This window comes from Pipistrellus hanaki, assembly GCF_964339955.1.
Source record: "Pipistrellus hanaki genome assembly, chromosome: X".
Taxonomy (NCBI): domain Eukaryota; kingdom Metazoa; phylum Chordata; class Mammalia; order Chiroptera; family Vespertilionidae; genus Pipistrellus; species Pipistrellus hanaki.
Genome location: NC_140524.1, coordinates 90616011 through 90625303, shown reverse-complemented (window position 1 = coordinate 90625303; position 9293 = coordinate 90616011).

Genomic DNA, 9293 nt, shown 5'->3' with positions numbered 1-9293 from the left:
TTATGTTTACCACTGATAGAAAAGTTAATGCTATTTAGCAGAATTGAAATTTATAGTAGGCACTGCTTTTAATCAGTGTTCAAAAGTAGATTTGCTGCTTTCCCCATCTCTTCAAACTAAGGAGTAGTTCTGTATCTTGTCTCCCTTTTGAAACTTACATTTCTTTCTTTTCTGAAATACCTTAAAATCTCCTTTCCTCCCTAATTAAAGTAAGATTTAGAGGTGCAGTAAGATTATATAAGCTAGTTTTTGACCCCCATACAATAAATACTCAGAATTCTTAGTATGTTTCTAACTTATTATGGGATGTCTCAATATCACTGATAGAATAAACCCACCAAACTGCCAACTTAAAAATTTTAGAGAGCCTTATTTCATGTTGGCATGTGATTCTTTACATTCAGTAATTGGAATTAATGGTTAGTGTAAACTTCTTGCCTGTATATACCTTTTAGGAATGGGAGTAAATAGGAGTCCACGTTTTGAATAAATGTCTAGTATATCTCTAAATACATATAATATCTATCTGCTATGCTTTTGGCAACAAAGTGAAGTGTAAAATTTCTACTTGTGTGGTTTTCATTAACTTCACTTAGGCCTTTTGAGGTTATTTAATTTAGAAATGGTGGTGGCCCAGATTCAATCTTAAGAAAAATTGCCCTCCAGTAACCTAGCAACTTGTTGGCTTCTATGTAAGTAGAAATGTAAGTGTGAGAGCTCTTATAGGCAAACCTTATGGTTAATTTACAAGAAAAATGAAGTAAAACCTGAAAAGAGAATGAATAAGGAAATAATATTGCCTTGCTTCCTACCATAGTGGTTAGCAAATTAAGCATTTGATGTATCCAGAAGTCTTTTTCTTCTTTTTTTTTTTATTGATTATGGTATCACATAATTGTCCTCATCCCCCCATTCCCATCCCAAACCCCTCCCCACATATGCCCCCATCCCCCTGTTGTCCATGGCCACTGGTTAGGCTTATATGCATGCACACAAGTCCTTTGGTTGATCTCTCCCCCTTACCCCCACCCTCCCCTACCTTCCCTTTGAGGTTTGAGAGTCTGATCGCTGCTTCTCTTTCTCTGGGTCTGTTTTTGTTCATCAGTTTATGTTGTTCATTATTTCCTCTAGATGTGTGAGATCATGTGATCCAAGAAATACCCTTGTAAGAACGGAAACTGAGACAAGCCATAATGGTTATGCTGAGAGGCAAATGAATCAGTCTGTAGTGAGTTCCTTTCTAGGCCAACAGTTCTTTTGAGTCCCAATTTCAATGTCAAACAGTTCCTTATGTGTACATGTCAGCCATGGTATTTCAGATCTGGTTGGTGGACAAATGGTGGTGATGCAGGTCTGACTGTCTCTGGTTTGGTCCCGGGCATCCTTCAGCGACACGCAGCTGCTGTCTGCTGGTATGGTGAGGCGTAGTCAGTGTCTTCCATCTATTAATAGCTCAAACAGTTCTTCAGGTCGCATTCCCAAAAACCCTAGTAAATTGGCTCGGGCTCCTTCCCTCTTCCTTCTCTCCCCTCCTTTTCTTCCTTCTTTCCTTTCATGGACATTGTCAAGTTGTTCTCATATAGGTTATACAAATTCATAGTTCTACCAGCAGTGTATGAGAAGCTGCTTTTCCATAGTTTCACCAGCAAAGTGCACTATTTCAATTCCTTTTTGTGAACCTTCCTTAGCTTGATGATGTCTTTTCTAAAGTTTGGTGGTCAGACCTTTGTCATTATTCTGATCATAGAGATATTATTCTCAAACATATTTTTACTTTTAAATGTTATTATTTTGCATGTGTCAGTGACACTGGGTAAATTCTTCTGTGATTTATTTTTCCTCAACATCATGTGTTTGAGATTTGTCCATGTTGCTAAATGTCACTTGTTTTATTACCTTATAATTTAAATATATATTTTTTATTGATTTCAGATAGGAAGGAAGATAGAGATAGAAGCAGCAATGATGAGAGGGAATCATTGACTGGCTGCCTCCTGCACGCCCCCTACTGGGGATTGAGCCCACAACCCGAGCACGTGCCCTTGACCAGAATCAAACCTAGGACTCTTTAGTCTGCAGGCCTACGCTCTATCCACTGAGCCAAACCAGGTAGAACTTGCCTTATAGTTTTATCTGAATATATCATAATTCATTTATCCATGCTCCTGTACACAAGGATATGAGTTGTTGCCAACTTTCTACCACTACACACAATGCTGCAATGTGTGACTCCTGACTGTCTTCAAAATGTATAAGGGTGCATGTAATTCTAAGAGCTACTACATCCATTTGAAGGGAGAAATTGCTGCATCATTGGGAAAGCAGTTTGCAGAAGGGGGAATAGTGGTCCTGAAACAAAAAGGTCCTTGGTTTTTCTGGATATAAATTATGTGGATTCAAAGACCATAAAATGAATCTAGTAAAGGGCCAAATATGTTGGGCTAAGGCCATGGGAAAGCTTTCAGTGATTTTAAGTCAGATTATTTGAGCAAGTTTTCATTTTAAAGGCATTGTTCTAGTGGGTCATGTGGAGAGTGAACTAGGGTTGGAATGAGGATTATTTCCTTTAGTGCCTTTTACATTGTAAATAATAGAAAGTCAAACTCAAAAAGGATTAAATTACAAGGGAATTTATTGACACTCATAAGTGGAATGTCTAGAGCACATGTGTCAAACACAAGGCCCGCGGGCCAAATCCAGCCCGCCAGGCCTTGCAATGTGGCCCGCACCGCACTGTCATCACTGCACTCCGCTGTCAGTTTATGACATTGTCAGTTTATGACTGTTCAGTAAACCATTCGGACCGCAATTTAGGCTGGATTTTAGATTTTGGCCCCTTCTCTGATTGAGTTCGACACCCCTAGTCTAGAGGTAACAAGGTAGGTTTGACCTTGCAGCTGACTGATGTCACCAAAGGTACAACTGTTTCCAACTTCGCCTTCCATTATGTCTCTACCACTTCCTGGTTGCAAGATGACTGCCAACAGATCCTGGGACCATATACTTCATTGTCCATATATACTAAGGAAATGAGGAAATAGAGAAATATAGAGTATCTTGCAATCACACCAAAGATCTAACTGTACCTGCCCACTGTACCACTCACTGGGCCAAGGAGGATAGAACTACTCTGATTGGCTAATTACATCTAGGACCCTCCCCTGAGCCTAGGGGATGGTATTACTCCTACCTACATCATTCCCCAGAGGTCAGCTTCCCCAGATCCTGGTAGGAAGGTGGAATGGAGAGATGTAGACTTGTTAGAAACCCCAACAGATACATTCTATAGCAGAAATGTGAGCAAGCCTGGAATGACAGACATATAAAGAGATGGTGGTATGGTGAGGAGCCAAAGACTTTGGTCATGGAAATAAGGAGAAAGAAGAGCATGTGGACTTAAGAAATATGTAGGAAGCAGGACATGGTAATTAATGGTTATGGGGAGATGAGAATAGTGTATTAGTTAAGCTAGGATAAACTACCCTAACAAAAGATCCCAAGATATAATAGCTTGAACAGTCAACGTGTATTTTTCTATTGGGTTCAGAGTGTGTTCTGGATTTCTGATGATGGTGGTAGGTTGTATAATTCATCTTTCAGTTCATCATACCTGGGCCATTTTCAATATATAACTTCCAATACTTCTTTGATTATTGCCATTCTAATTCAGAGGAAGGAAGAAAGTGCATGAAGGTGTGAGCAGAGTACATTTTATGGGCTAGACCTGAAAGTGGCCTATCTCACTTATGTTCTCCTTTCATTGGAGATAAACTTGTTATAAAACCACACCTAAAGTGCAAGGGATATGTGGTATAGGAGAGCATAGATTTTGGTGGACAGCTGGCAGTCTCTGCTATTAGTGGAATGTGGTAACTTCCATGTTTCTGGCTCAAGCAGTTGATGGTTGATGGTACTAGCAAATGTGTAGACTGCAAGAGGAGGAATTGAAGTGGGAGAGAAGGGGAGAGGAAGAGTTCATATTGGGATATCTTGAGTTTGATATACAGGTGGGCCATACAGGTGGAAATATATAATTAGCAGATGACTATACAGGCCTGGTCTTCATGAAGGAAGGTCAGAATTAGAGATGTAGGTTGGAGAGTCATCCATTGTTAAGTGGCTAATTCTTGGGGTAATTTTTGCTTTCCTGGTACTCAATGTGAAGCCCATATGCCTCTTTTTTTTGCTGCCCAAATCCTTCAATCGGGTGGCATTTTAAGGCAGTTTATCCCTAACCAGTTGACAGCTCAGTACTTGAAAAAGCTAAATTTATTTTTCAAGTCTGGAGATGTCTCCTTTTCACAGATTGTTTATAAAAATGTCAAAATAATATCAGTGCTAGCATGATGGCTAGGAGATCCCATTGTTAGCATGCCTCCAACTAGATAAGTGCTTTATAATCACTGCCTTTGATTGCTTCTCTTTAATTCAGTCTCTATGCTTGAAAAAACAATTAAGATTTTAAACAAATTATCTACGGGTTGCCCCTTATTCAAATGCTTATTTTTGTAGTTGTGTATGATTTTTTTTAGAGAGAAACTGTGTTCTCATTCTTCTCATAAATTGTGAGTCATAGTATTTCCCTTGATTCTAGATGTATAATTGAGTCTAAGAGTTTCCCTGTAGTGGGTAGGACTCACAGTTGTCAAGGTTATTTCTACTGCACCTCTTATGGAAGGGATTCTGTTACTAGAAAACTTCAGAAAGAGGAAATATTGTTGCTATTTTGGTTTTGGCAGATATTTGCTTTGAATTTAAAAACTGTAGTATGTTTTCCAGATATTTCCATCTATTTTGTTGCATGGATTTTCTGTGTTAAAAGGGTCTTAGAGAGTATGAACTTCCTCACTGTGGTGACCCCTACTATAAGCATTCAAATAATCCTGTAGATTCTGCTTAGGCATGTTCAGTATTGGGCAGCTCAATACTCTAGGAAGATTGTTTTCTTGTTGGACCAAGGTTATATATTGTTGAACTTAAATCTGCCTGCTTCTGAGTCTACACATTAGCTCTACAGTAGCAGGTATCAAGCCTTTTTATTATGGTATTTGACCCTTAGAGAAGTAACTGACTGATACATGTATAGGACTATAGATAATATAGGTAACTGGCTGTACATGTAACTACACTTTTGGAGCATTTAAGAAAACACTGAAATATAAATGAGCGAGAATGAGTATCTTGGAAACAATAAAGTATTAGTTTATATAAAAGTAAATCACTTGCAGAGTCCACACTCCAATTATTATGAATAATAGATTATTTGCCACCCATATCTAGAGTAAAACACAGGAGTCCACCAAATGTTTGAAGACAGTTCTAATATCCACATTTAGCCTTCTCACTGTGGTGCATTCATACTCTTTTATCTTATTCAGTTCTCATAAACTATGATTTTTAGACCCTAATTGCCATGGTCACTCTCCTCTGTATAAATGCTTGTCAATATGCTTCTTAAATTGCACCTTGTTCTCAATTGGGCATGATAGTCCAAATATGGTCTGTAGAATGCATGGCTCATTGCTTGGTGAGGCTGATATGTTCTGAAACACTAGAAGATGGGGGAAGAAAGTAATGGAAATAAGAATATTTTCTACCCAGCCTGTATAGCTCAGTGGTTGAGCATCATCAACCTATGAACCAGGAGGTCATGGTTCAATCCAGGTCAGGGCACATGCCTGGGTTGCGGGCTTGATCCCCAGTAGGGGCGTGCAGGAGGCAGCTGATCAACGATTCTCTCCCCTCATTGATGTTTTAGGAAATGGCTTGTATAAACTTTTCGTATTGATTGTTAATAGAAATAATTTGCATTATGAGTTTGTTTTCTTTGGTATGTACACTCCCTCATCCCTGGGGATGTGGATGAGCAAAGTGTTATGTTACACTGCCTCGTTCCTGCTGGCAATGACACAGGTGCAGAACTGTGGGCATGATGAATCAAGCGCCAATTGCATCACTGACGTCTATGCTCAGCTCGAATTGCCATCAGTGGAGGAAATAGAATTCGTTAGTTTTCTTTCAGGGCACATGCAAACACATGGGTTTCAAAGAATGTATAATGGTAGCAAGGGGAAATGAGCAAAGTCCAACCTTTTTCTTTTCCCGAGCAACTCTGGCAACTGATGAACCAGTTAGCATTTGTCAGTAGATGTTGAAGAAGAAGGCTGTATCCCTGTGGCAAAATGCTCTGTGCATAACTGATCAGAACTGCTTTACTCTTTCTCAGAGCTATCGAGAAAAAGAATACTGATTTGTTAGAGATTCCAAATTTCTATGGATGCTCACAGAAAATATAACCAAATACTCAAACAACTCCTGGAAAGGCTTCAGATAAAAATAAAATGCATGAAATCACTTTCCTGATTTCTGTGATGAATTATTTAGTGTGATGAATTCAAAGCCTTTATTTTCATCTCTGTTTTCCTTTTGGCATTGGCTGTGTTAATGCCATTTGACCGTACATATGGGGCTCTGGCATGATGAAAGAGCGCTGCATTTGGAGAAAAAGAAAGGCTCTCTTAAAAAATTCGTCCTCTCAGCTTTCCTGTGATGCATGGGGACTAGGAGCAAGCTTAATTCAAGTTCTAGCTTCATGTTTCCCAAACTAGACTGGTCTTGGAGATTTAGATGGGAATTCTTCCCAGGAATTTGTGTTTATAACAAGTACTCAGGTTGCAAACTTGATTCTGCTAGTTTAGAAAACATCATTCTGGAGCATATATTCAAAAGTGTTTGTTAGCTTGTCTACTTATTTAAAATATGCTTTTAAATTGATTTTAGAGAGAGAGAGAGAAGAAGGGAGAGGAGAGAGAGAGAGAGAGAGAGAGAGAGAGAGAGAGAGAGAGAGAGAGAGAGAGAGAGAGAGAGAGAGAGAGAGAGAAAGGAAGGGAGTGGGGAGGGAGGGAAGGGGGGATAGAAACATTAATGTGAGAAACATCTATTGCTTTCCTCCTGCATGCCCCACACTGTGGATCGAGTCCACAACCCAGGCATGTGTCCTGATTAAGAGTCAAATTAGTGACCTTTTGGTGCCTGGGATAATGTTCAACCAACTGAACCACACCAGCCAGGGTAAAAATGTTTATTTTTTATTTTCTTTTTTAAAAAATGTATCTTAATTGTTGAATGTATTACAGATATCCCTCCTTTTCCCTCTCATTGACCCCCCTGAACCCTACTCCTGCCTCTCCCCAGGCCTTCACTGCACTATTGTCTGTGTTCATGGGTTATGCATTTATGCTTATAAGTTCATTGGTTAATTTCTTCTCTCCCCCCTTCTCTCTGAAGTATGTCAGTTTGTTTCATGCTTCAATGTCTCTGATTCAGTTTTGTTCATCAGTTTATTTTGTTCATTAAATTCGGCATATGAGTGAGATAATATGGTACTTGCCTTTCTCTGTAAGGCTCATTTCTCTTGGCATAATACTCTCCAGGCCCCTCCATTCTGCTTTAAATGTAAGAGATCCTTCTTTTTACAGCTGCATATTATTCCATTATGTATATGTACCACAGTTTTATTTATCCATTCATCTACTGATGGGCACTTGGGATGTAAAGTACTCATACAACTCAACAAAAGGAAGACAAGCAATCCAATTGAAAATGGGCAGAAGACCTAAATAGACACTTACCCAAAGAGGACATACAAATGGCCAAGAGACATATGAAAAAATACTCAATTTCACTAATCATCAGAGAGATTAAAATTAAAATGACAATTAGGTACCACCTCACGCCTACCAGACTGGCTACTATCAATAAATCAACAAACAACAAATGCTGGGGAGGATGTGCAGCAAAGGGAACCCTTGTGCATTGCTGGTGGGAATGCAGACTGGTGCAGCCACTGTGGAAAACAGTTTGGAGTTTCCTCAAAACATTAAAAATGGAATTGCCATTTGATCCAGTGATCCCACTTCTAGGAATATATCCTATGAAGCCTAAAAAAATCATAAAAATTATCTTCTTGTTTCTCACTGAGCTATACTTACTTTTCTCCCTTTAAAACATTTATTGCCTTTTTATAATTACAAAAATAATTCAAGATCAATGCACAACTCTCAAAGGAAAAAACAAGACAAAAATCTATCATTTTACCACCCAGAGAAAACTTGGTTGTATGTTATATATTTTATGTTACATGTTTTCTAAAGATGTAGTGATATGTGCTTCTCAAGCCTTAACATTACAATAAATACCATGAACACTTTGTGAGAAAATGTAATTGTAGTTAAAACAGGAATCTTAAAGGTAACCTATAGAAGAAACCAGAATTTTACTACTGCTATATTTTCATATGCTAAGAAATGCTGATATATCAACTACTTTCAGAATTCTAAGAGAATCCATATTTTTAGAATTTATAATTACCATCTTCTATTCTAAAGTTGTCATACCTTAGATATATTTTTTTTTTCTCTGACGAGTTTTTTTTTTTAGCTTTATATATCTTACATTTTTTCAATGTATTATTGTTGAACGTTTATTATGGGAAGCAGTGTTTAACAAGCCAAATTAGGTCCTTTCCTCCAGTGAGCTTATTTTCTGGGTAGGGACAAGAAGTAATAAACAAGTAAGGAATTAAGATCGGGTGTTTAAGGAAAGTCACTCTGAAGAGGTGACACCAGAGTTGACACCTAAAAGACAAAAGGGAGGCCAGCCTTGGGAAAATGAGGCCTGTTTCCTTGCAACCTCAATAGCGTGTTTTGCAACTTAGTTTTGGTTGGGTTGGTTTGATTTGGTTCATCTAGGTGAGAAATGGTATAGGATTAACTTGCTTTTCTCTCAGTTTGAGTGCAGTTAAACATCTTGTCATATATTTAAGTGCAATTTTTGTATCTTTTTTAGGGAGCCATCTATTACCTTTTGCTCATCTGTCCCATAGAGTTTTTGGTCTTTTTTTCTCTTGAAAACTTTTTTAACTTTAAATATCAAAGTTGTATTTCTCATTCATGCTTCTTGTCTATCAAGGGTTGAAGTTTTACTCCACTTTGTCCTCAATCTAGGATTCAGACTGATTGATGACCATCTCTGGAACACTGCTTATCTTAAAAAAAGATTAAAGAACATTTACAAGAGATCTACTCTCTTAATAAATTTTGAAGCATGCAATATGGTATTATTAACTACTAGAGGCCCGGTGCACAAATTCATGCATGGGTGTGTGTGTCTCTCACAGCCTAGCCTGCATCCTTTCCAATCTGGGACCCCTTGAGGGATGTCTGACTGCCTGTTTAGGCCTAATCTCATCTGGACAGTTGGACATCCCTCTCACAATCCAGGACTGCTGGTTC